The 25,142-nt window shown below is 38.6% G+C and overlaps 1 pseudogene; it reads right to left on the reverse strand.

The window, feature by feature from the left end:
* Positions 1–5,218: 5,218 nt before the first annotated feature.
* LOC101677179 lies at positions 5,219–23,826 on the reverse strand (annotated as a pseudogene).
* Between the last annotated feature and the right edge of the window lie 1,316 nt (positions 23,827–25,142).

Here is a 25,142-nt window from a genome sequence, read left to right on the forward strand (position 1 = left end):
GCCCCACTCCTCCGTGAGCCCTCAGAGAAAAGCAGTCAATTACTCCTGCCTCCTGGCCTCAGACCATACTCCATGCTCACCTGGTCTGTGATAAAGTATTTCTATCTCTGGCACAGGCCATGTTTGGAGTCTCCAAACCCAGCAGATTCCAGCAGTGTGCTCATGCGCCACTCTGTTCTTCAATCTCCTGTTGAGTTTGTAGGCATTCAGAATGGTTTGATAGCTATCTAGATAAATCCCTGGGACCAGGTGAAATTTACTCCTCTGCCATCTTGCTCCTCCCCCATTGGCATTAATTCTTTAAATGTTTGGTAGCATTCACTAGTAAAGTCATCCTGAGTCTATATTTTTAATTTAAATTAATTTAATTTTTATTTTTAATTTCAATCTTTTAACTATTTTTTATTTTTAATTTAAAACATTTTAATTTTGGCAAAATGCACTTAACGTAAAATTTACCACCTTAACCATTTTTAAATGTACAGTTCAGTAGTGTTAACTACATTCACATTATTATGTATTCAATATTCAAAATTCTTTTCATCTGGAAAAACTAAAACTGTATCTGTTAAATACAGATACCTCATAACCTCATAACCTCAATCCCTCATAACCACTATTCTACTTTCTCTTTCTATGAATTTTTTACTTTAAGTACACCTCATAAAAGTGGACTCATACAGTATTTATCTTTTTGTGACTGGCTTATTTCACTTATCATGGTGTCCTCAAGGTTCATTCATGTAGCATATATCAGAATTTCCTTCCTCTTTAAGGCTGAATAATAATCTATTGTAGGAATGTACCCCATTTTGTTTCTCCATTTATCCATCAAGGGGCACTTGGTTCCTTCCACCTTTTGGCTACTGTGAATAATGCTACCATGGACATGGATGTACAAATATCTGTTAAATTCCTTTGAGTTTTGTCCGGGTCGCGCCCCTAAGATGGCACTGGCTACATAGTCCGAGCAACAGGGACAGCCTGAAAAACATCCGCCCTGGCCACACGTGACCTCGTGCTCCTCACATGAACATCGCATGCCACCACTGCCTACGAGCCCCAGATACCTCCTGTTCATGTGAACACCTCTGTGATTGGCTGTATACCTCCTGTTCATGTGAACACCTCTGTGATTGACTGTTATGCCCTATATAAGGCAAGGGAACTTCCCTGCAGGGGAAGGAGAAAGAAAGGGGGAGGAGAAAGATCAACCAGGGAATAAACAAGAGCTTGTGCATCGACCTGTGTGTGTGTTGCGTCATCTCTGCGGGCAGGGAGAGCACGACAGAGTTTATATCTTTTCATGTACTTTAAATTTTGAACTTCATAATTTTTTTATATAAACAGATATAATAAATTAAAAAGAAAACTCTAAAATTGAAATAAAACTCCCAAATTAAAAACACATGAACCTATTAAGTTGGTGTCATAACCACATGGAGAAAAATAATTATTTCAACCTCTTTATACAAGAACAAAAGCCAGTCAGTGAAGACAGAATGGTAAATCATCAATGGATTATAATGGATCATCAATAGAATATAAAACCATTAAATGAAAAGATGTAGTAGAACAGTGTATTTTCATGATGTCCAAGTATAATCCCACAGATTTCTTGCTGATTTCGAAGAGAAACAAGTATCTCTTTTTCTCTTTTAGAGAGAGAGAGAGAGAGAGAGAGAGAATGTGAGCATGAGCTGGGGGGTGGGGCAGAGGAAGAGACTCCTAAGCAGATTCCTTGAGCAGCACAGAGTCCAACACAGGCCTTGATCTCACAACCCTGAGATCATGACCCAAGCTGAAATCTAACGGAGCCACCCAGGTACCGCAAGAAATACCTTTACAAAGGCAAGATCTTATGTTAGATTAGAAAGAATGACACACCTGACATTGTGGACCCCAAGCATAAAGGCATCACCTATACAATACTTCTGCCAAAATCTAGTTAAACCCTTAAGCTTCCCAGTTTATATGGATTATAAGGGCTGGTGGGAAAAAGTAATGACTCCAAGAGTAAGCAAACACATACAGAATGTGGAACATCATACAAAAACTTCTTAGTTTCTTTAAAATGTTGGTGTGGCACACAAAAAAAGGAGAAAGAGGGAAAGATTCTTCTAGAATAAAAAATACCAAAGTGATACAACAAGCAAATGCAATGCATTTACATTGTCTGAATATAAAGTTTAAAAAAAAATCAGCTGTAAGAAACATGTTTGGAACAAGTGGGGGGATTTGAATTTGGACTGGGTATTATATGATATTAAGGCAATAGTGTTAATTTTCTTGGATAAGTTAAGGGTACGTGATTATATAAGAGGATGTTCTTATTCTTAGAAGATGTACATTACAGTATTAAATATCCAAGGGTCCTAATAAATATGTTAAAATATGCCAAAATACATTAACAACTAAGTAGCAGGTATATGGGTGTTGAACCTAGGTGATGGTCGAGGGCAGTCCATTGTACTATTTTTTAAAATACTTTCACCTTCTATGTATGTCTAAAATTTTTTTATAATATACAGTTGAAAAAGTAAAACATGGAGTCTTGAGAATAAGCACAAAAGACTATCTACGGATCACCTGCAGAGTTTCCACACTGAAAGTCCTTATCAGGGGACTGTCTCGAGTGAGCTGTGGAGAGGGAACTTGAGACCTAGTGATGGATCTTCTTCCCCAAAAAAGAGACAGGATTCAGTGACTAAGTTTTAATTCTAGGCCCCCAAGCAAAAGTTTCAGAAAGGGACCTTTTAGCCTCCGCTAATTGTAAATTAATCAGCTCCCCAGTGGTGAGAAGGCCCCCTTCTCTCTGCATCCACCCCCTACTCCCCAGTGTTTATGCCTAGAGCAAGAATGAGACATTTTATAAAACACAGAGAAGCTCTTAGAGAGGATATGGTTACTTAGTTGGCAGGGATGAATTGAACAACAGGCATAATTATAATCTACGAAATGTTCAATGGTGATTAGTACTTTTTCCTTTTTGAGGGGAGTGGTTGGTAGAATCGTGGTTAAGATAGTGGGCTGTGAGTTAGACTGCCTAGGTTTCACACTGGGCTGTGCCACTTAGCCCTTGTGTGAAACAGGAACTCTCTAAACCATTTTCTGTACTTGTAAATGAAGCTAAGGAGAAACGCATCTCAGCATCATATGAGAACTAAAACATGATAAATAATGTCTGTAGCATTCGTAGCACAGTACCCAGTAAAGAGTAACACTGAAGGTGTTACTGCTGCTGATGATGATGGTTAAGTCACAGAAGGGAAGTGAAAATTTAGGAACAAGTTGAAAGGTAGTTCCCTACGGGGGCTGCAGAACATCCATAAGCAAAAAGTAAATCTATGGCCATTCAGTAACTTAAATCAGGTTTATGTGAATTTAACTGTTTCCATGAGGTTCCTGAGAATTCTTTCAGCATACATCTGGTACCAGCTGTCCATCTCCAGATCCCGAGGAAATCTGGGATCAGGAGCTGAAGAGCACTAAGAGCCCCAACTGTCCTTTGTCACTCTAGATCAGTGCTGCTGTGTTTCACTGACTTGATGTCTACAAAGCAAGCTGTTAAGCTCTCTCAGCAGTAGCCCTTATGCCCAGCACATGCTGAAATGTACAACCATTATTCAATTAGCTGATGGTCATTGGAAAACAAAAGCTTTCCTTAAATATGTTTTTTCATATCTTGCCTGAGACACTATGTCACATGTTTTGGGGGTTCTGTCAGTTGAGAAGTCATTTCACTGATGATATACTAAGCACTAAAAGACACCACTTGAGCTTCTAAATTTCCTTAAAAATTTTTTGAAAATGATTAAGTGGCCATTGACACCCATGTATTTCAGAGCCTGGTGAAGTTTTGTCTGAGGTGGAAATCACTTAGTAAAAATTTTCAATGTAAGGGTTATATTAAAATCTGAGACCTCTCCATTGGCCATTAGCTTTTGAACTTCTGAAGATGTCTTTGGTAGGTGATGAAATCTATGGAAATCATTGATGATGAAATAAGACTTCTCTTCTCCTTGTGAATCATATAAGAATTTAACACTTATGTAAAAACCAACTTTTTAAAGAAAGTTTAGGATCACCCAGAATGGTAATTCTGTGATTCTTAGAGTGTGAAAGCCTGATTATAAATTCAAACTGAGTAGGACCACCTCTTTGTAACTGTCTTGCTAGATAAAGAAGGGTCATATAAGATAAAATAATAAGAAAGTTGCTTTCTAAAAAAATTAAGAACAGTGATGACATCAATATAATAAAATTACTATAAAATAAGCTGTTAATTTTGTACAAAATGTCCTTTCTTTTTAGCAGTTACAGATTTAGAGTCTGGCTTCTCTCAAGTGTCCGACATTAAGAAAGTACTTTTTGTATAATCAGTAATATCAAGTGGGATCATTTGAAGGCTAGTTATATGTTATACTTACAATTTTCTTTTGCCTGCCTTTCACACCCTAATGAGAAGACTGATGGTAATTCTACTTCAAGAAGAGCAAGCGAACTTACAAATGAGTTTATTATATCATGGCTCTGGTCATAAATCCATTAAAAGCTGTTTCAGTGTAAACACAAGACAATTCCTAAGACTATATTTTCTTTCTTTCTTTCTTTCTTTCTTTCTCTCTCTCTTTCTTTCTTTCTTTCTTTTTTTAAAGATTTTACTTATTTATTTGAGAGTGAGAGAGAGAGCATGAGCGAGGAGAAGGTCAGAAGGAGAAGCAGACTCCCCATGGAGCTGGGAGCCCGATGTGGAACTCCATCCTGGCATTCTAGGATCATGACCTGAGATGAAGGCAGATGTTTAACCAAATGAGCCACCCTGGCACCCTCTAAGACTATATTTTCAAACTTAATTTTGAAGATGAATGTTGACAAGAAACTTCGATGATACTAGATTTGAAAGCCTTATATTCCAAACCACGTTAATTGGGTTAATCCAATTTCCTTTCATCTAAGCAACAGAAGAGTAAAACCCTTAAGACTGACATAACCTTTTTTTTTCTGTAAAAGACAAATAACTACAAGTAGTTATACATCAAATCTTGCCGTCTATATCTTTACTATGTTACAAATGCAGTACTTTTAAAAATTCTGCCAACTTAAGCCTGAATGTCTGTTTCCCAATAATTATGGATGACTATAGTTCAATCACATTAAGTATGTATTTTGTTCTCGAACTGCTACTGCTGATTTCTTTGAATTATAGCTAGAAGTCTCAGCCTCTGAAACAAGAGAGTCTTTTTGGTGATTTAAACACAGCAGTTAGAAGATTTAGCTGAATCTGTTTCATTTTGGTATCAACAAAAAGTTTGTATTTGATGTCTGCCATTTTGGTCAACAAATGTATTTGAACTGATGGCATAAAGTCCATTCTAAGTCTAATGAGGATATTATGTAATGCAAACCTCTTGAGACTTTACAACTCCGTAATATTTCTAGGAGCTGTAATAAGGTCTTGATTCAAAATCCAGTCCTGAATGTTGGCAAAATCACACTTGAGGTGGTGTTCCATACACACGTATACATTCTGTCCTATCCCCCTCCCCAAAACCATATTGGTGCCCTCTAAGACATGAAGAGCCCTTAGCATAGCTCCACTGGAAAGAATTACAAGTGCTTCCAGTCCAACTTCACTTATTGCAACTTTCTCTTCTCTTAGGACATGTCTTATATAGACAACAGTGACTTCTGGAATCAGGACTTACTTGGAACATTATATACCAGGACTGTAATGCAAGGATAATCTTCAACAGATAGTTACAGAGGAGGTAGAATACAGATTCTTCAAAAATTTCTCAATTATCCTACTTCAAGCATTCTGAGCATCTTGAGTTATGGCATTAGTTAGCCTCTAATTTTAAGCCTTTCTTAAGTGTTGTCCTGTGTTGGTAAAGTCCAGGATTGGTACTTGAATGGTATTATTACTCTAAGAGCAAGTTGCTGATTTTTTTTTTTTAATATTTGTATAATTGCTTAGCATGGGCTAGGATTGTGGCCATCTTTCCTATCCCTGGAGGGTTATTGAGAAGAAGCAGATGGAAAACCAAACTTCACTGACAAATTTTTGAATGGTTCTCAGAATGCCCTGGTGAAAAACATGGCTGGTATTTTTCAACCCAGGTTAGTTTTCTACTTTTGTCTGTCATGTGGATAACCAGCTCTGAGGGTCCAAGGGGAATTGTTATATCGTCAGCATGTCTATACAACTAATGAAAATCTGACTCTGGAAAGTTCAAATTAGTGTTGTGTTGTCACACATTTAGAAAGATTTATTATTATATAGTACTGATAGCTCACGGTCATTGTAAAAAAAAAAAAGAAAGAAAGAAAGAAAGAAAAAGTTACATTGACAACTAAACAAAAAATACCTCTCTTGAAAGCCTACCAACCAGAGATTGCCATTGTAAATATTTTCCAAGTAACAGTTGACTAATACTCTTATGCTATTCTATTACCTATTTTTCTACCAACATATCATTAAAATCTATTTAAAAATGAATATATATGATAATTTTCATGGCTATGTAACATTCCATTGGGTGACAATTACTAACAACTAAGACTTATTGGGAGCTAATAGTCAAGTGTCTGATCAACTAGTATGTAACTGTCTATCTTGAAGAAAGTGACCACTCTGCTTCAGTGAAGTTCTGCCCCTCACTTTCACCGGGTCACCTTCTCAATATATTTTTTAAAGATTTTATTTATTTATTTGACAATTAGGCAGAATGGCTCAGAGAGAGGGAAACGGACAGGCAGAAGCAAGCTTCTCTGCTGAGCAGGGAGCCTGATGCAAGGCTCGATCCCAGAATCCTGGGATCATGATCTGAGCCAAAGGCAAACGCTTAACTGACTGAGCCACCCAGGTGCCCCATATTTATCATGGGTGCCCCCAATATTTATCATGACTTTTTCCCACAGATTAGGACAAACAGAAAATGTATTTCCAAGTAAGGCTCCAGAAACTTCTCTCAAAATTATACATAAGCTAAAGTAACTGTAAAATAAACTCTTTTATTTCATTTATTCATTTATTCTATTTTTCCATCTTGATTTACTTTTTAAAAAATATTTTATTTATTTATTTGACAGAGAGAGGGAAAGAGAACATGAACACAAGGAGAAGGAGCAGCAGACAGAGGGAAAGAGAGAAACAGTCTCCCCACTGACAGGGTGCCCGATGCAGGACCCCATCCCAGGACCCTGGGATCATGACCTGAGCCACCCAGGTGTCCCCTGACTTGATATATTTAAAATGATTTATTTTATTTATAAATAAAACCCATCTTGAGTTATGCCTTGTTCAGTTGTCCAGTCTAGCTCTCTAGAAATATTATGTGAGTACAGCACCAGAGCATAGCACAAATAATGCAACACCAACAACACAAATGTCCCCAAGTGTGAACATTATTAGGGAAGAATCTGTTCTTTGACTTCGCCAGCTTCTAGAGGCTACCCATATTCCTTGGTCATGACCCCCTTTCTCCCTCTTCAAATCCAGCAATGTTGTATCTCTCTGACCAGTCTTCTATAGTCACATCTTCTGATCACAACTGGGAATGGTTCTCCACTTTTAAGGACCCAGCTGGTTAGGTAATCCAAAATAATCTCCCTATCTCAAAGTCCTTAACTTTATCACATCTGCAAGTTTGCTTCTGCCACATAAGGTAACAGTCACAAGTACCAGGAATTAGAGGAACCACTATTCTGCCCACTATAACGGCCATGAAGAAGAGCATGTAGCTGCAGTCAAAATATGCTTATTGTATAATGTCCAGGGGAAAAATACTATATATACTTTTCTTTAATTATCATTATTATCATTGCTATATAATGATAAGTACTTTTATGAGATAAAACACAGTAAAAATAAGACTAGAGTTAATTATACCAAATGGAACTCAAAAGACACAAATTGGCAGTGGAAGTGAGCTATCTCACTGGTTTGGAGAACTGATATGCGCCTTGAAAAATTCCTTCCACATGAAATATTAATGTGTTTTTTTCTTCTAAAAGCTACTCTGCCTCAAGGCTTCAGGTGTTTCTTCTACTCAGGTCAACAACAGGAATTTTCAAAACTTTAGTGAGTTTAAAATTGAGATAAGTTTTTAGAAAGCAAGCTCCAATATTTTTTTATGGCAATTGGGAATTTGGATTATTTACTTTGCTTTAAAAGTTGTTCTCTGCCTTCCCTGTGAACTACAATCCATGGGGAAAACAACAAAAACTTGCATCACTTAAAAACTTCACTATGAACAAGGTCACGTTCAGTTCCAAATGATCCTCATTGCCTTTTAACATCTAGGTTAGCTCATTTCTTTGAGTTGTAAAATTTGAATAATAAATTTTTTTAAAAAGAACAAGAAGAGCAAGTAAATACAAACTAATGAGGAATTGTAGGAACCCAACTGAAGGTTTCAGTTGCCCAGGTGCCTTTTTTGTCTGGTTTCATTTGTTTTGTGTGTCACACAAAAATGTGGCTCTCATTTCCAAATGACAAGTGTAATAGAGTGCTTTGTGAAAAACAACTGCATTATAAATGGCACTTTATGAGAGAATCTCACTGACAACTCATAGTTCTCTGACAAAATACTTTATACAAGTAGAAAAAATAACAAATCTTTTAAAAACATACATTTGGGGGAGGAGGTAGCTTTGAACTTGATGAAGTCTCTGACACTACCTCATTTTAGCACAACTCTAGGAATTGAGTGGATTAGAACTTGGGAGGATGCATGGGGGAAGGTACTTCAAATATGTTCCTGTTCTGGGAGATCCTGCTAAGACTCAGGTCATCTACCTCTCTGGATGGGGAGTAGAGCTTGGAACATTGACCTATTTTTTTTTTTTTCATTTTCAAAGAAAGCTTTTTTTTTTTTTTTTTAATTTTCAGCATAACAGTATTCATTATTTTTGCACCACACCCAGTGCTCCATGCAATCCATGCCCTCTATAATACCCACCACCTGGTACCCCGACCTCCCACCCCCCGCCCCTTCAAAACCCTCAGATTGTTTTTCAGAGTCCATAGTCTCTCATGGTTCACCTCCCCTTCCAATTTCCCTTCTCAACTCCCTTCTCCTCTCTATCTTCCCATGTCCTCCATGCTATTTGTTATGCTCCACAAATAAGTGAAACCATATGATAATTGACTCTCTCTGCTTGACTTATTTCACTCAGCATAATCTCTTCCAGTCCCCTCCATGTTGCTACAAAAGTTGGGTATTCATCCTTTCTGATGGAGGCATAATACTCCATAGTGTATATGGACCACATCTTCCTTATCCATTTGTCTGTTGAAGGGCATCTTGGTTCTTTCCACAGTTTGGCAACTGTGGCCATTGCTGCTATAAACTTTGGGGTACAGATGGCCCTTATTTTCACTACATCTGTATCTTTGGGGTAAATACCCAGTAGCGCAATTGCAGGGTCATAGGGAAGTTCTATTTTTAGTTAACATTGACCCATTTTAGGACATTTTTTCATAGACAACTCTTGGCATAGAGTAGAGCCTTGAGGAACATTAGCTGAAGAGGAATCTAAATTTGTAATGATCATCTTCCCAGTAGAAATGCAACACCTCGAGATATTTTAATGGCTTAATCTGTATGGATCACAAGTACAGCCTTCATGACTGAGTATGAATCAATATCTAATGACTTTCTACCACCTCTCACCCAACAGAGTTTTGTGCTGTTTTCTCTGCCTCTGCCGATTTCTTACTCTATTGCTTTCTTGCCAACACAGTGGTCAGTGGCCCTTGGGGGAATTCTGTCCTCTATGGATAATTCTTGTCATCAGAAAGATTGCTGACCCTTTGTTTGGTCATCAGATAATGGAGCTGGTGGAGGTGGGGAAGCCCAGCCAGGGTGGCTGCAGAAGTTGAGGAAGCCTCAAGCTGCTCTCTCATTCGGTTGATTATGCATGATTTCACAAGTAACAGTTAAATTTCATAACTTAGGTTCTTCTAGAAAATGAGCTTTATAATTTATCAATCAACGATCAATATTATTGAACAAGATCATGTTCTAAGCCCTCTGAAGTCTACAAAAATAAATAAGACCAGGGGAGGGACACCTGGCTGGCTCGGTTGGTAGAGCATGCCACTCTTGATCTGGGGTCATGAGTTCGAGCCCCATGTGAGGCATGAAGATTACTTTCAAAAAAATAAATAAGACAAGGTGGAAGTTCTGATCAGATTTGCAATGTAATAACATTGTTTTGGCTGCATTTCAAGAGAAATATTCTGGCTGGGAGAAAAAAGGGCTTAGTAGTTAGGGCATTTGTTTGGTTATTTTAATAGAAGCCAGTTGGTTTCCATAAGACAGATTTTTCTCTCTCATAAAAGTTTGAGGTGAAAAAGTCCAAGAGGATAGGGTTCCTTTTATTCTGTGGCTCCCTCATCCCCTAAGGTTTTTACTTGTAAGGCTGAAGCTGACTTGTTCTATCTCATCACAATCCAGACTGCGGAAAGGTGAAAGAAGAGGAAGACAAACATCTCTGTTTCTAGAATGTGCTTCAGAAAGCACACATGTCACTTCCGTTCTCAGCTTATTGACCAAAACATCCTTGGCCATGTGACACTATAAGTTGGTCATAGGAAGACACCAGGGAGATTGGGAAATTTGAGAAATGTGGTCTCTAGCTGGGAGACATGGTGCACGATTCTGTCACCAAAAGGAAGAAGAGGGTGTGGGTACTGGATATAATTAGCCATCTTTGCTGTAGGAGACAAGAGTGGAGGCAAAGGGATTAATTAAGAGACTATTAATGCAATTACAGTGGCCTGAACTAGGTTATTATCCATGACCATAGGAAGGACTAAAAGAGTATTTGGAAGGAAGAATTGATGGGATTTGGTAATTTATTGAATATGAGCAATAAAAGAGTAAGGAGTACTTAATTCATTTCTTCAGTATGTAATGAGTACCTACTCTGTGCCAAGCATCACCCTAGATGCTGGATACACTGTGGTTAACAAGTAGATACTATCTATGCCTTAAGGAAGTTAGACACTAAAATGTGATGTTCAGAATTGTATTAAAAATTACACACCATCCATTAAGATACGGAACACAGAAGAAAGAGCAGTTTGAGGGAAAGTGATGAGTATGTGATAATCTTCATAAACTTGAGGTGCCTGTGAGACAACCAATTAGTGATATTCAGGAGATGGTTGAATATGTGAGTCTGAATCTCAAGAGGGAAATGGGAGTTGGATACTTATGCATTGGGGCCCATCAGCACAGGTGGTGATTTGCATCCATGTGAGTAGTAAGACTGCCCAAAGAGTGTCGAGAAAGAAAAGAGCCTCAGACAGAACAGCTTAGAGCATGGAGGAAGTGACATCTGAACTGGGCCATAAAGAATGGGCAGGTTGGAAATAGACTAGATGGAAATAAGATGACAAATTTTATCTGAAAGCAAATACCCATGGTCTAGATGGGTTAATTGGGTGCAGGTTGTGGGAGGCCATAAGAGTAGTAGTAGTAGTAATAATAATAATAATAGCAACAACAACAGTCATTGATATGTTTTTGTTTTTTTACACAGGTGGCAGGAACACTAGGCATTTTATACATCACAGAGATTTTGTCTTGTTTTCTCCATCTGAATCCCTCAAAGGAACTAAAATTCAACACATCTAAAATTCAACTCTTAATCTTCATCCCATATCCCACACCCAGTCTCCTTCCAGGGTTAATTTCTCCTTCCAGGGAATGGTGTACCTACCATTCATCCCAATGGGCAAGCCAGTAACATAGCAACTATTCTCCACACCTCCCTCTCCCTAATACATGAGATCCCATCTGCTATTCAAGTCCTGTTGAGTTTAGTTTTTAAATACCTTCCTCTATCTTTTTTTTTTTTTTCTACACCTCCTTAATCAAAACTGTCATCATCTCTCCATTGATTTACTTTCATGGTCCCTTGATGAGTCTCCTTGACATTACTTCTTGCTTCCAACAGATTCTCCTCAAGGCAACCTGAGTGATCTTTCAAGATACAACAGACCATGTCATTCCCTTTATGTCAAACCAAAGACATCTCCATCAAAGTCTTCCCTTTGCTCTTAGCTATCCTAAGAGACAAAAATTCTGAACATACTTACAAGGTCTATGTTCAGTTCCCCTCTGCCCGTTCCACCCCAGTGACTTTCTTTCAATCCTCCTATTTGCAGTTGTCCTCCCAACACAGAGGTGATGTCCTCTGTGATAATTTTTCCTAGCCCCCCTCATCTGTAAACTCTTCCTCTGCTTTCATGTCTCTAATCATTTGTCTCTTCTCAGAACTCCTTCCCTGGCTCTTATGACTAGGACAAAATAACCTACTATCCTAACAACCCTGAAGGGGAGGCATTTTTATCTTCATTCTACACATAAAAAAACTGATACTAGAGAAAATTAGTAACATCTCCAATGTAGAGCTGAGGATAAAACATCTGATTCTAACCCCTGTTCTGTTGCAATTATATATGCTTTAGCAAGAGTATTTAGAAAGATATTCAATGGTAATCCTATATTAATCAATGTATCCATTTTTAACCTTTTTTTAAAAAGATTTTATTTATTTATGTGACAGAGAGGGACACAGTGAGAGAGGGAACACAAGCAGGGGGAGAGGGAGAAGAAGGCTTCCCCCTGAGTAGAAAGCCAGACGCAGGGCTTGATCCCAGGACCCTGGGAGACATTTAACGACTGAGCTACCCAGATGCCCTAACCTTCTTTTGTAAAGAAGCTTAGATCCAAGGGAATATAGAGAGGACACTACCCCTTTATTAGAAAGGATTTTTTAAAAAAAATTATACCTAAGGGTTTATACCTAAAAATTTATACCTAAGGGTTCCCTTCACACCCATTCTACCAACTCCTGTTCTACAGGCATAATTATCTAGAGATGGGACTGTAGCAGAGACATTTATCTCTCATCAAATATCCATGTGCTCTGACACATTTCCCAGCTCTGACAGATAGGCAGGGTCCAGTAACTAGCTCCAAGCAAAGGCTGTTAAGTTGAAGGGGGATGTGTGTCACTTCTGGGCTAAAGCATGTAAAGGAAATCCTCCAGTTCTTTCTTCTCCTGTGTAGCAAGCTTGGGGGGAGCGGGGCGGGTGTTCCTGATGACATAGCTACAAAATGAAAACTGCCTAGATTCCTGAATCACCACTTGGAAGGGGACAGGCCTGCAAAGATACTGGACCACAGCAGATTTTGTGAGCCAAACTAAAAAGACTCTATGTGTTAACCACTCCAACATTAGAGCTATTTGTTATTGCAGCATATGTTGGCCTATTTGGGCTAACACAAGCTCTTTAACTAACTAAAGAGCTCACTGGTAATGCATAATTCTACTTGTTTTCTGCATCATTAGAAACTATTCTGTTAGCCATATTCCTGACCTCAGAGTTAGAGGTTGCTGCCCTGAGGTATTACTGCTGTTTAATATTAATTAAGTTTCTAAATTTCTTCCACTGCCATGTTGTGCCACTGCATGATCTTTGGGAGTGGCCTAATCTGTTTGCCTTTAAAGTTTATTAATTGGGGAAAAAACACAGAACAGCACAAAACAAGCTTTGCCCTTCTTTAAATAGGTAATGAGAGAAATCATTAATAAAAGAATGGAAAGGCGCTTTGCATGGAAAAGATATAAACTGCTAGGTGCTTTATTGACGGGTGCCACAAGAAGGTAAAATATCATTTCTCTCTCTTTGAAAGTTGTCAATACTTTAATGATAAAATTAGTAGCTACTATATCCTGACACTTGCTGCAGGGTCTGTTGGAGGGATTGGTTTGAGGTGAAGCTGCATTGGTTACTTAACTGAAAAATTTAAACAATGTTCATAGGAAAAACTACAACATTTTGACTTCTAAGTCTTAGATTAGAGCATAAGGAAAGAAATTTCTTCAAAATTACTTATAAAATAGATACAGATAAAAGGTGGCAAAATCAAACCATTTGATAAGATTAAGGGCTCTTAAAAAATAAAATTAAATTAAAAAAAGATTAAGGGCTCTTGGGGTTCAGACAAATAATTTTGAGGTACCAGTTGGTCTTCAAAATTTATTTCTGGGTAAATAACCTTTTTGGACCCACAGCAGCTCTCTTAGTAAATATCAGCTTGCAGTAGGCCTGCCAAGTATCTTCCATTTGCTTTTCACCATATACTCTTCATTCTTATCTATCCCATTCCTTATCCAGGAGGCTCCTCTGTGGATTACACAAACTGATTCACTGACCTTCTGGTTTCCTGTTGGGTTTGGCCAGTGGGTATCTTTCCCAGGAGACTAGACAGGAAAAAGCGAGGTCAGGTATTTAGTTTCTCAGGCTGGCTCTGTCCCTGCATCCAAGGTCATTACTCCCCCAAAGGAGGCTGTTCCACAAAAAGCTCCCCTTCAGGGTTCTGGTAACCACTTCCTTCCCTTCAGGCCAAGGAACGTGGTAACAGTTCTGTTGCTATGAACCCCAGGCTGGTGTATTATTTATTCCTTGTGGTTCCATTAAGCAACCTATAAATACCTAGTCCATTTATAAATAAACTCTCCTAATTACTTTAATGCAAATGTGTGATCTGTTTCCTACTGGGCTTTCATTTGACATTTCCATGCATCCTCCAAAGCACAACTCAACTCTCTGATCCTGTTTGTTTTCGAATGATTGACCATGGCTTCTCTGCTGTTTTCTCCCCGCCACAGGCAGAGAGCCAGGATAAGCTCCAAAGATGATGTAAACCAAGAGATGGCATTAAGGGTCAAGAGATAGGATTGGGCTTTGGAAGGCAGTAAGCATTCAGGCTGGGGTGGGATCCAGAGATTAAGGTTAATACATTCATTGCTAATAAAAATAAAATGTTTACAGTTTGGAGAGATCTAATTTGAGGTAGTTCCTCACTTTTTGTCCATAGCAGTTTAGAGAGGTGGTATAGAATTTTCATTAGATTATAAAGTTTAGAGTCGATCTTTCTAGTTTAATTTTGATTCTGCCACTTACAAGCTACTTGGCATTGGTCAAGTTATTTAACCCCTCTCTCCCAGATTCCTTTTTGTTCAATGAGGGTAATACTACTACTTACTTGTTAAGATTTTGTGAAGATTAACGAGGTTGGTATATGAAAGTATTTAAAATATTGTCCAATCCACAGTAAGTGCTCTGTAAATATTAACCATTAATACTTGGAACTAGAATAAATCCTTGAGTTTGTTTAGATTAATTCACAAGACAAAGAAATATAGGCATAGAGATCAAATCACTCAGCCAGGGTCACATAGCAAAGATCAATCTCAGGTTTGTTCATTGATTTGTTTGGGCAACAGATATTTATCTCACCGTAGCAAACAAAAACTCCATTTATTTGGCCAAGTCTATATAGAATGGTTAGAGCCAGAGTGAGAGCTAAGCAAACAAATGACAATAACAACAAACAACCACAAAACAAAGGCCTGGCTCCCACCTGTTCAGCTGTTTCTCTTCTCATCATAATACACATTGTAGCCTTGCCACTACAATGCCCACCTTGGATTTTAATCAGTTCTTTGTCTAGCATCCTTTGGAGAATCACCTACGGGGCTTATGATACTACATTTGGTGCTTAGATCTTGGTTTTTGGCTGATATGCAAAAATGAAAAAGAGCAAGAAATCTCCCCAGAGACTCCACAGCTGTGCACATAAAAGCACACAAATCTTTCCAACTAAGATCTAGCAAAAAAACACCACCAAAAAAAAAAAAAAAAAAATAGAGTAACTGATGCACTAAAATATCCCCCTGGATCTGCATTTTCAGAAAGCCTCAGATGGTACGTTTTGTGTGTGCATGCTAATTTCACCCTCCTTGGTCAAACCATCTACTTCAGGGAGTGCAGAAGTCCTGCTAGTTGGGGAATTATCACTGCCACCAGGGAAGGCAACATCTCCCTAAATCCTCATTTAACTGTGAAGACAGCTGTAAGCCCTTTAAATTCATAAAAGAAATGAAATTGCAGAATTCTGTAGGGTAGGTTTGATGCTACCCAAAGATCCCCCAAGGGCCAAGCTAATCCTTGAGTTTAAAAGGAGCAAATCTAAATGTTTCCATTCAGGATAGAGGATTCCCTTGACTGTCAGGGAGAAGGGTTGGATGAGGCTCAATCAAATAATAAAACAAAACAAAATCTGTTGATAACTAAGGTTGGGTCAACATAGGACAGGACAAAGTGCACAGTTGAAGTAATTTCCTAGGGAATTCCTAGGGAATTTGAAACAATGGCTTGGAAGACCAAAAAGGATTAATTTTTTTTTAACACTTCAAATTTGCAATTAATAATCTTAATTAAAAAATGCTCAACTTTAAGGAGGGAAGTTAGTATATTTTTCTTGGTTCTAGCTGGAGGTCAAAAGTCTGATATCAGTTCACTGTGCTAGAATTGTCTGCTGGTGTTTTTGGACCAGCCACTCATTCTTCCCATGCCTCAGTTTCTCTATGACCGAAAATAACATATAATCTTTGTGGGATCTGCTTTTAACACATGTACACCAATTTCTTTACATAGTGGGAGTTTGGGAATATTAACATTCAATTTGACTTATGAAAATGTAGTGTAGATTTTAAGAACACAACTATTGAAACAAATGGAGTATACCATCCTATACTATGATTGGAAAAGACATTTAAGATTGTTTTGGGGGGTAGGAGGCGTGACACCTGGCTGGCTCACTTGGTAGAGTGTGCAACTATTGATCTCAGGGTTGTGATTTCAAGCACCATGTTGGGTGCAGAGATTACTTTAAAAAATAAATAGATGAGGGGCGCCTGGGTGGCTCAGTGGGTTAAAGCCTCTGCCTTTGGTGCAGGTCATGATCTCAAGGTCCTGGGATGGAGTCCCGCATTGGGCTCTCTGCTCAGCAGGGAGCCTGCTTCCTCCTCTCTCTCTCTCTCTCTCTCTCTCTCTGCCTGCCTCTCTGCCTACTTATAAAATAAATAAAATACTTAAAAAAAATAAATAGATGAAATATAAAATTGTTTGTGGAGAGGAAATGCTATTTGGAATTCAAAACACTTTCTCCACGTGCTCAGTAATGACAACAGTGGAAAACTGACCCTCAAGTTAACTTGTAGATGCACAGATCTATTATTACTTGAGCACATGTCATAAATCCTCTGAAAAATAAAATAGCCTCCTGCACAATTTCAGAAAATAATTCTTGCCTTATTTATTTTTTTTTTAAAGATTCATTTATTTGACAGAGAGAAATCACAAGCAGACAGAGAGGCAGCCAGAGAGAGAGAGAGAGAGGGAAGCAGGCTCCCTGCTGAGCAGAGAGCCCGATGCGGGACTCGATCCCAGGACCCTGAGATCATGACCCCAGCCGAAGGCAGCGGCCTAATCCACTGAGCCACCCAGGCGCCCCAATAATTCTTGCCTTATTACAGACAGCGTCTGTCCTATGGTTTATAAAGGAGTCAGCAGATACCGGCACCTGAACCCCAGAAATTTGTAATTAATATTAACATATACACATAGACTTTCTTTAAATGGGGAAATGTGAAGATCGTCAGGTGTTACAAACAGTGTAAACCTCTGGCTTTTTATTGAAGTGAAATTCGATCATGCTCACCAGTTTTTCCTTCCCTTGCTGCTTTTCTGCATATCAATACTTGGGGTGGATCCATGGGTCTCAATCCCACAGGGATTAAGGTCAGGTTTCCCCCTCCTTCAGAACTTCTCCCTTTCTCCCCCACCCCTTACAGGGATGAGATCCTGAAGGCTGGAAGGATCAAACTCTCCCTGTTTGTAATCCTCACTTCAAAGGTCAAATGAAGATTTCTTTTGGGGTAGATTTGCATTTGGACCGGCCAAGTTAAATATCTATTGTTCACCCTAAATTAGGTTGTTAAGGGCTCTTTTCAAATACATTTTATGGTTACACTGATAGACTAGTCAGATTGTAGACACTTGGTCTAGATATTTGAGGTCACATCTCAAATATCTTGTTTCAGGAATTAGCTATTTCTGGAAAATTGAGTTTCTTCTTTAGGAGATTGCTATCAGATTTTGGATTTGACTTTTTTATATGATGTTAGTACAAAAAACTGAAAGAAAATTGTTCCAGGAGGAACCACTTGGATAAAGAACTAATACATCTCCATTGAGTATCTTTTGTTTAGTTCCGAAGATTTGCAACACAGGCTGGCTTTCATTGGCTTTGGGTGTGCTTTTAATGAAACACGTGGAGACTGAGGACAAGCAAGGGTTCTCTTTAGATATAAAATCATCCTTTCCTCAGTTAATCTGATCTACAATGGGACTTTAAAATTTATTACTCTTTTTTTTAAGGTTTAATTTTAGGTAATCTCCGTACATGGGGCTTGAACTCATGACTCCAAGGTTAAGAGTCAAATACTCTACAGAAGAAGCCAGCCAGGTGCCCCAACTTTCTCTTTTATTCTATTTATTCCCATTTCATGATCTTGAATGCCAGCAGCTCTAGTTGGAGTTCTCCATAGGATTCACTGTTTCAAAAAAATCAAGACATGAAATCAAAAGCTATTTTATCATTAGGAAATCTGGGTGAGGTCCATAGAGGTCCTCAGTCATGACTGGTGCATCTGTATGGTAGACAGAATAACGACTCCCCAAAATGTCCACAACCTCAGAATCTGTGAATGTTAATTTACATGGTAAAGGGGATTTTGCAAATATGACTAAAGAAAAAAAATCTTGAGATGGGGATAATATCCTTATGATATTATCATTCTTTGGCTCCCTCTCAACAAGGAAACTAAGAGAAATCAGACTACAGAAGAGGAGAAAGTGGCATGATAAAGGAAACAGGCTTTGAAGAGGAAGGAAGGGGGCCACAAGCCAATTACAGGTGTCTACTAGTAGCGGGGGGGAAAAGGTAAAGGAACAGATTCTCCAGTGAGAGCCTCCAGAAGGAGCCAAGTATGCCAAATATTTTGACGTTAACCCGTGAAACTGATTTTGGACTTCTGCCATCCAGAACTGCATCGTTTTAAGTCACAAAGTGTGTGGTGATCTGTTACAGGAAGAGTAGGAAATGAATCTATTTCTGGCATTAAGCATTTAGATTTGGATTTATACAAATAATTTTGAACTCTTATTTTAGATTCTTATCCATGCTGATTATATCTGCAATGACACATCATTACACAAAATGAGTTCTGAATCTGCAGAGTTCTGAATCTTGGCTTTAGTACAAATTTTTATAGGATACACATCTAGCTGTCTAATTCAGAAATTCAGGAATCTCAATTATATCTATTTAAAAAATGATAGTAATAGAGTGTAACGACTTTGGGATTCCTTTTAGAAACTATATTAGTATCACATGTAAAAAAAAATGAGATAAAAATTTCTCATTCCTAGATTTAATCTCATTTAACTCAAGGAGCAAAGTAGCCTGGATGTTAAGTGTTTCAGTTTGATCTTTCACGGCATCGAGCACTCAGTGTACTAAAAATAACAGTATGTGAAGGGGCAAGTTATCAGTTCTGGGACTGTTTTTCCCAGGGAGATACTCTGAAAAATTTCAACCTGTAAGTTTCATTGAGCAGCTTAGAAAATTACCACCAATGCAGCAGACCTTTCTATGTCTGAGTTTCTGCCTAACTGTGCCTCGGATCTTGTCTGTAATACATGTTAAGCTGTTTATTGATACATGTAATCAAGATCTCAGGAATCTGATATCTAAGAAGGTGAACTCAGTGTTCATATATGTGCTATAGGCTCCATGGAGCAACTTTCTAGTAGATCAAGGCAGACACTTCTCCCATTTCCTATCCCATTCCGATTCCCATGAAGGTTTTGTTTGCTTCTTTGAAACCTTTGGCAAGTCCAGAAGAGCTGCATCAACCCTTTCCTAAACACAGGTTAGTAATGATTCTCAGTATCCTCCTCCTCATGGTCATCCCCATTGCTACCCTCATTACCAAAGTTGGCACCTCTAGTGTCTTTACACACTCAGCATCGCACAGAGAGCTCCCGTTTGCATGACCTCCTCAGAATGAGACTGCTCAACCTTTGGAGCTGGACGAAGCATGGGAGCACTTCATCTCTCAAAGATTTTATAGAGGAATCAGGGCAACATTATTCTCCCTGCAAACCTGCCAGCACACTGTGTGTTACGTAAAGAATGCTTGATAAATGTTTGCCCAATAACCATTTGTGAGTGAGGATACTACACTTTAGAGAAATTCTGTAGTTTCCCCAGTTTCCGGTAGGCAGAAAGGGAGTTGCAGACACTAGAAGGCAGGTCCCTCATCTGTTACCTGAGGGACAAAATTTATATATCATGTTGCGTGTAAACCCTGGAAATGTTTTCTATGTCATCTCAGTTGAATAAGCGTTACGGAAAGGATCAAAAGGAAATGAGTCATCAGAAAGTACATGTTCATTGACCTAATCTCACCATATATGAAGAATAAAGAAATGAAAAATGATTATGTGCCAGCTTTAAAAAAAAATCAGCATCATAATATTGTCACTGGTTTTTGACCATTTGTTGTGGAGAAAGAGGAGGTTACTCTAGGTCATTTGTACTTTCTTTGTTCATTATTTTTCTCAGTGGAAAGCTGGAGTAGAAGTTCCTCTTTGTGAAACTAAAGACAGTTTCCCTGTTAGACCTTAGTTTTCCTCACCAGTGTCATATATGGCTAACCCATCTTGGGTTGATATGTATGCAAATTGACACAATTGTTTCTATCTGAAGAGAGAAAAGCTATTGTCCATAAAATGTGGTGAGTGCTCTTTTAAAGTCCTCGATCATTCACAGCAAATGTGTGTAAACTGCTGAGGACCAAGGAAGGCATCTTGCTCCCTCTTGGAGACCCAGTTCTGCATCTATTGAAAACCTGGGTCAATGGGAAGTCAGTAATCAGTTGGAAAAACTCAGGGTGGAATTTAGGGCATTACATAGAAGGTTCCCTCGTTCCTACCAAAGATCCTAATTCAGATAGATTTAGGTTGATTAAGTTCCACAGTTCCAGGAGAAAGGATACTAATACTCATTGGACAGCTGTCTCAACAACCCAATGAAGTAGAAATTATTTCTTTGGTCTTTAAGATGAGGAAACTTAGAGAAGCTAAGGAACTTAGTGAAACAGTAGCACTTCAAGTTATAAGGTGGGGCTTGAATTTCACTGCCTTGAGTTCCAGTCCTAGTACAACCATTAGGTAGCTACGTGACTTGGGAAGAAAGTGGACTCTCTGATCTGCAGATTCTTTATCAGCCAAATAGGGATAGGATTTGGCCCAGACTGCCTGCCTTCAGTTATTTTGAGGATTAATGGTAGACATTTATATGTTCTATCAATTACTGTCATCAAAGCAATTGAAGTAGTAAATTTCAGATATGGGGTTCATAGCTCAAGTGCTTCTCATTGTACCATGTTGCCCTTTGGATGATGTTCACAAAGGCCAGAATTTCTCAGAATAAGAGGTCTAGGGTTAGAACTTTAAAATGATCTTCTTGGCCAGTTAAATCTGCTATGGAGAGAGTTGCCTACCTGCAGGTGGGGCACCTGTTATGTTTTAAATTGAGCACTCCCAATGGTTCCAAGAATATGAGAAGGAGACCATCGATCTCCTGTAGTTCCAGGTTGCAGGTCATGGAATGGATATCAAGAGATACAAATGGAGTTGGACAAGAGTGAATTTACCTGTATCTCTAGAAATCAGCCTTGAAGGAGACCAGCCTAGGGTGATTCTGTTCTCTGCACATACACAGTAACTGAGTACATACTGTGTGGAAAACAGCATGCAGGGAGAAATACGAACATTTCCATAAAGATGAAGTCCCTGTTATTCTACAGTTCATTTTGGCAGAAGAGCCGGTGACATGCCTAGCTCAAATCACGGCACACTGGGTCATGGATTTAATTCTCTAAGGATAAAGAAAAGAGATATTGGGACGCCTGGGTGGCTCAGTTGGTTGGACGACTGCCTTCGGCTCAGGTCATGATCCTGGAGTCCCGGGATCGAGTCCCGCATCGGACTCCCAGCTCCATGGGGAGTCTGCTTCTCTCTCTGACCTTCTCCTCGTTCATGCTCTCTCTCACTGTCTCTCTCTCAAGTAAATAAATAAAATCTTTAAAAAAAAGAGAGAGATATTAATAATAGAGACCAGAGAAAGATAGAGGCAAATTGGTAAGACTCCTTGGAAAGAAAGAAAGGAAATATTGGTAACGCCTGGGTGGCTCAGTGGGTTAAGCCTCTGCCTTTGGCTCAGGTCATGATCTCAGGGTCCTGGGATCAAGCCCCACATCAGGCTCTCTGCTCAGCAGAGCCTGCTTCCTCCTCTCTCTCTGCCTGCTTCTCTGCCTACTTGTGATCTCCAACTGTCAAATAAATAAAATCTTAAAAAAAAAAAGAAAAGAAATATTGTTTCCTGCAATCTATTAGCCACTATAAGAGTTGGTTTTTAAGTTGGGTTTTGAAGGAAGGGCACAATTTAATAGTAGGATATAGAAAGAATGGAGAGCCCAAGAGAAAAATAGAAAAAAAGTATGCAAAGTGTGCTGATTTATATGTTACATTGTTTTACTCATCATCCTGGGTGAGTCCACATTTTCACATGAACTTTTAATTATTGTCAGTTTCAAAGTTTGCCTTCCTTCCATGATATAACCTAAAATTTCATTCTAAATAATGTTCAAATCATTTTACAATTTTTCTTTTAGTAAGCTTTTAATATTTCTGAAACGAGTTACTTTTAAGTAACTTGGATACAATACCAAAATTAATTTTAAAGCCAGGAAATTGTTTCTATAAATATGGTTTTAAAATCATCACATCGCTTTGAAAAGTTGTAAGAAATATTGCCTGGATCTAGTTTAAAAAAAAAAAATACTGTCCAAAACAACTTCCCCTTTCAGCTGGCCTCCTTTATTAAATCATACTAATTTTCAGGATTTTTTTTTCCAATCTGTCTCCAGTTACTAAGAAACATTTCTCAATTGGTTTTTGAAAATAGGAATTTCAATTTTGATTGTCAACAAACTGGATTTTATTTATTGGCTAAAGTAAATCTAATTAGGTAGGTATTCTTTGTCCAGTCTTACAGATGTAAAAACCAAAACCCAAAGAATTTCAGAGATTTTTTGAAGCAGTTTCTGACTGTGGGTAAGAGCTGGGTGTGAGTTTGGCTGCCTTGAGACACAATCTTGGCTCCAACACAAAGTAGCTAAATGATCTTGGCAAAGCAACTGAATCTCTGTCTCTCTTGAAGCCATTTGACTTACTAGGATTTTGTTACTTAAGATTTTGTTTTTGTTTTTGAACAGTTAGGTGGATGGTCTCCACATCTGAATATTCATTAAATCAAGATGGTGGACTATATTGACTAAATTCTTATTCCTCTTCAACAAAACTTTAAGAACATACCATGATGGGGGCTGGCTTGGGTGGCTCAGTGGGTTAAAGCCTCTGCCTTTGGCTCAGGTCATGACCCCAGAGTTCTGGGATCGAGCCCTGCATAGGACTCTCTGCTCAATGGGACACCTACTTCCCCCTCTCTCTCTCTCTGCCTGCCTCTCTGCCTACTTGTGACCTCTCTCTCTGTGTCAAATAAATAAAATATTTTTTTAAAAAGGGGGAAAAAAAGATCTTATTTGTTTATTTGATGGAGAGATCACAAGTAGGCAGAGAGGCAGGCAGAGAGAGAGGGGGAAGCAGGCTTCTTGCTGAGCAGAGAGCCTGATTGCAGGGCTTGATCCCAGGACCCTCGGATCATGACCTGAGCTGAAGGCAGAGGCTTAACCCACTGAGCCACCCAGGCCCCCCTAAATAAAATTTAAAAAAAAAAAAAGAGAACGTACCATAACTCCCATATTGGTCAGTAGAGGTACAAAGATGAAAAGGATTATCTCTAGAAACTTTCAAAAACTTTCCACAAATACTAATATCAAAGCAGCAAAACCAGTATGTAGTGGGTCAACCTGTTCTTGGACATCAAAATAAATTTGGCATGGACCCTATCATGCTCAAAATTCTCTTAAACGCCTCAATAACTGTAAATCACTTGAATACTCTGTCAAAACTCTTATTTCAAAACATATCTTTACTGTTCTCATAGAAAACTATACAAAAGTCCCTATGTGTGTTTATTCCAACTTGCTATTGTTTTATAGGACGTTCTTAAGGGGCTTAAGGTGAGCCAGTATCCTTCCAGTGAGGAGCTTTGGCTGGGGCCCACTCACTCACTACTTACTTTTATTACTGCAACTCGTTTAAAAAGTCAATATTCTCCTATTACATCTATAAGCAGAATGGTCAAATTCAGAAGTTGCAAAAATCACTTTTTAGACAAACCATAAGAGACTCTTAATCTCATGAAACAAACTGAGGGTTGCCAGGGGAGGGGAGTAGGGAGAGGGTGGTTGGGTTATGGACATTGGGGAGGGGATGGGCTATGGTGAATGCTGTGAAATGTGTAAACCTGGCGATTCACAGACCTGTACCTCTGGGGCAAATAATACAGTTTATGTTAATAAAAATTTAAAAAACAAAACAAAAACACTTTTTTTTTTTTTTACCTTCAACCTATTCGATTATTTTTGACCTTATTTGATTGTTTGTTTGTTTTACCACTTTGCTCTCTAGCCTCCTACCTTTCCGGGGAGAATTGGATCATTTTGTTCCTTGACTCTTGAAGAGTGAAGGTCAAACAATGTGGTCTGGAGAAGCCTCCTGGGAACTCAGCTGCTGGACTGGGTCTGTCGCACTGAGATTACAGAACTTATCTGCAAACTCATACCACTTTACAAAGCCACGTTGCAATGAAGTCCTGCAGAGAACACAAGGTTATGCTACTATAAACACATGCTTTGGCACTTTTATTTTAAAAGAGTTTATTACTTGTTAAAGCAAAGACGTTTTCAATGTTTTCCTTGGTTGATATTTATCAGCATATCTATGCCTATGCATATTGTTTCATATTACGAACTTGAACCTGAAATTTTCCCTCCATGGTTCCCTGCACTTACTTTGTACACATCTTGGTCAGAGGAGACAGTCTTCTGCTTTGGACTATCAGATCCTTTGAGGCAGATGCATTAAAATCCAGTCAGGAGACAGAAACCATTCCAGTTATTCTGACGAACAGAATTTCATTTAATGAATAATTAAGTAGGTGTAAAAATGTTAA

This window comes from Mustela putorius, unplaced genomic scaffold, assembly GCF_011764305.1.
Source record: "Mustela putorius furo isolate JIRA1106 unplaced genomic scaffold, ASM1176430v1.1 tig00000854_pilon_pilon_pilon, whole genome shotgun sequence".
Classification (NCBI taxonomy): Eukaryota; Metazoa; Chordata; class Mammalia; order Carnivora; family Mustelidae; genus Mustela; species Mustela putorius.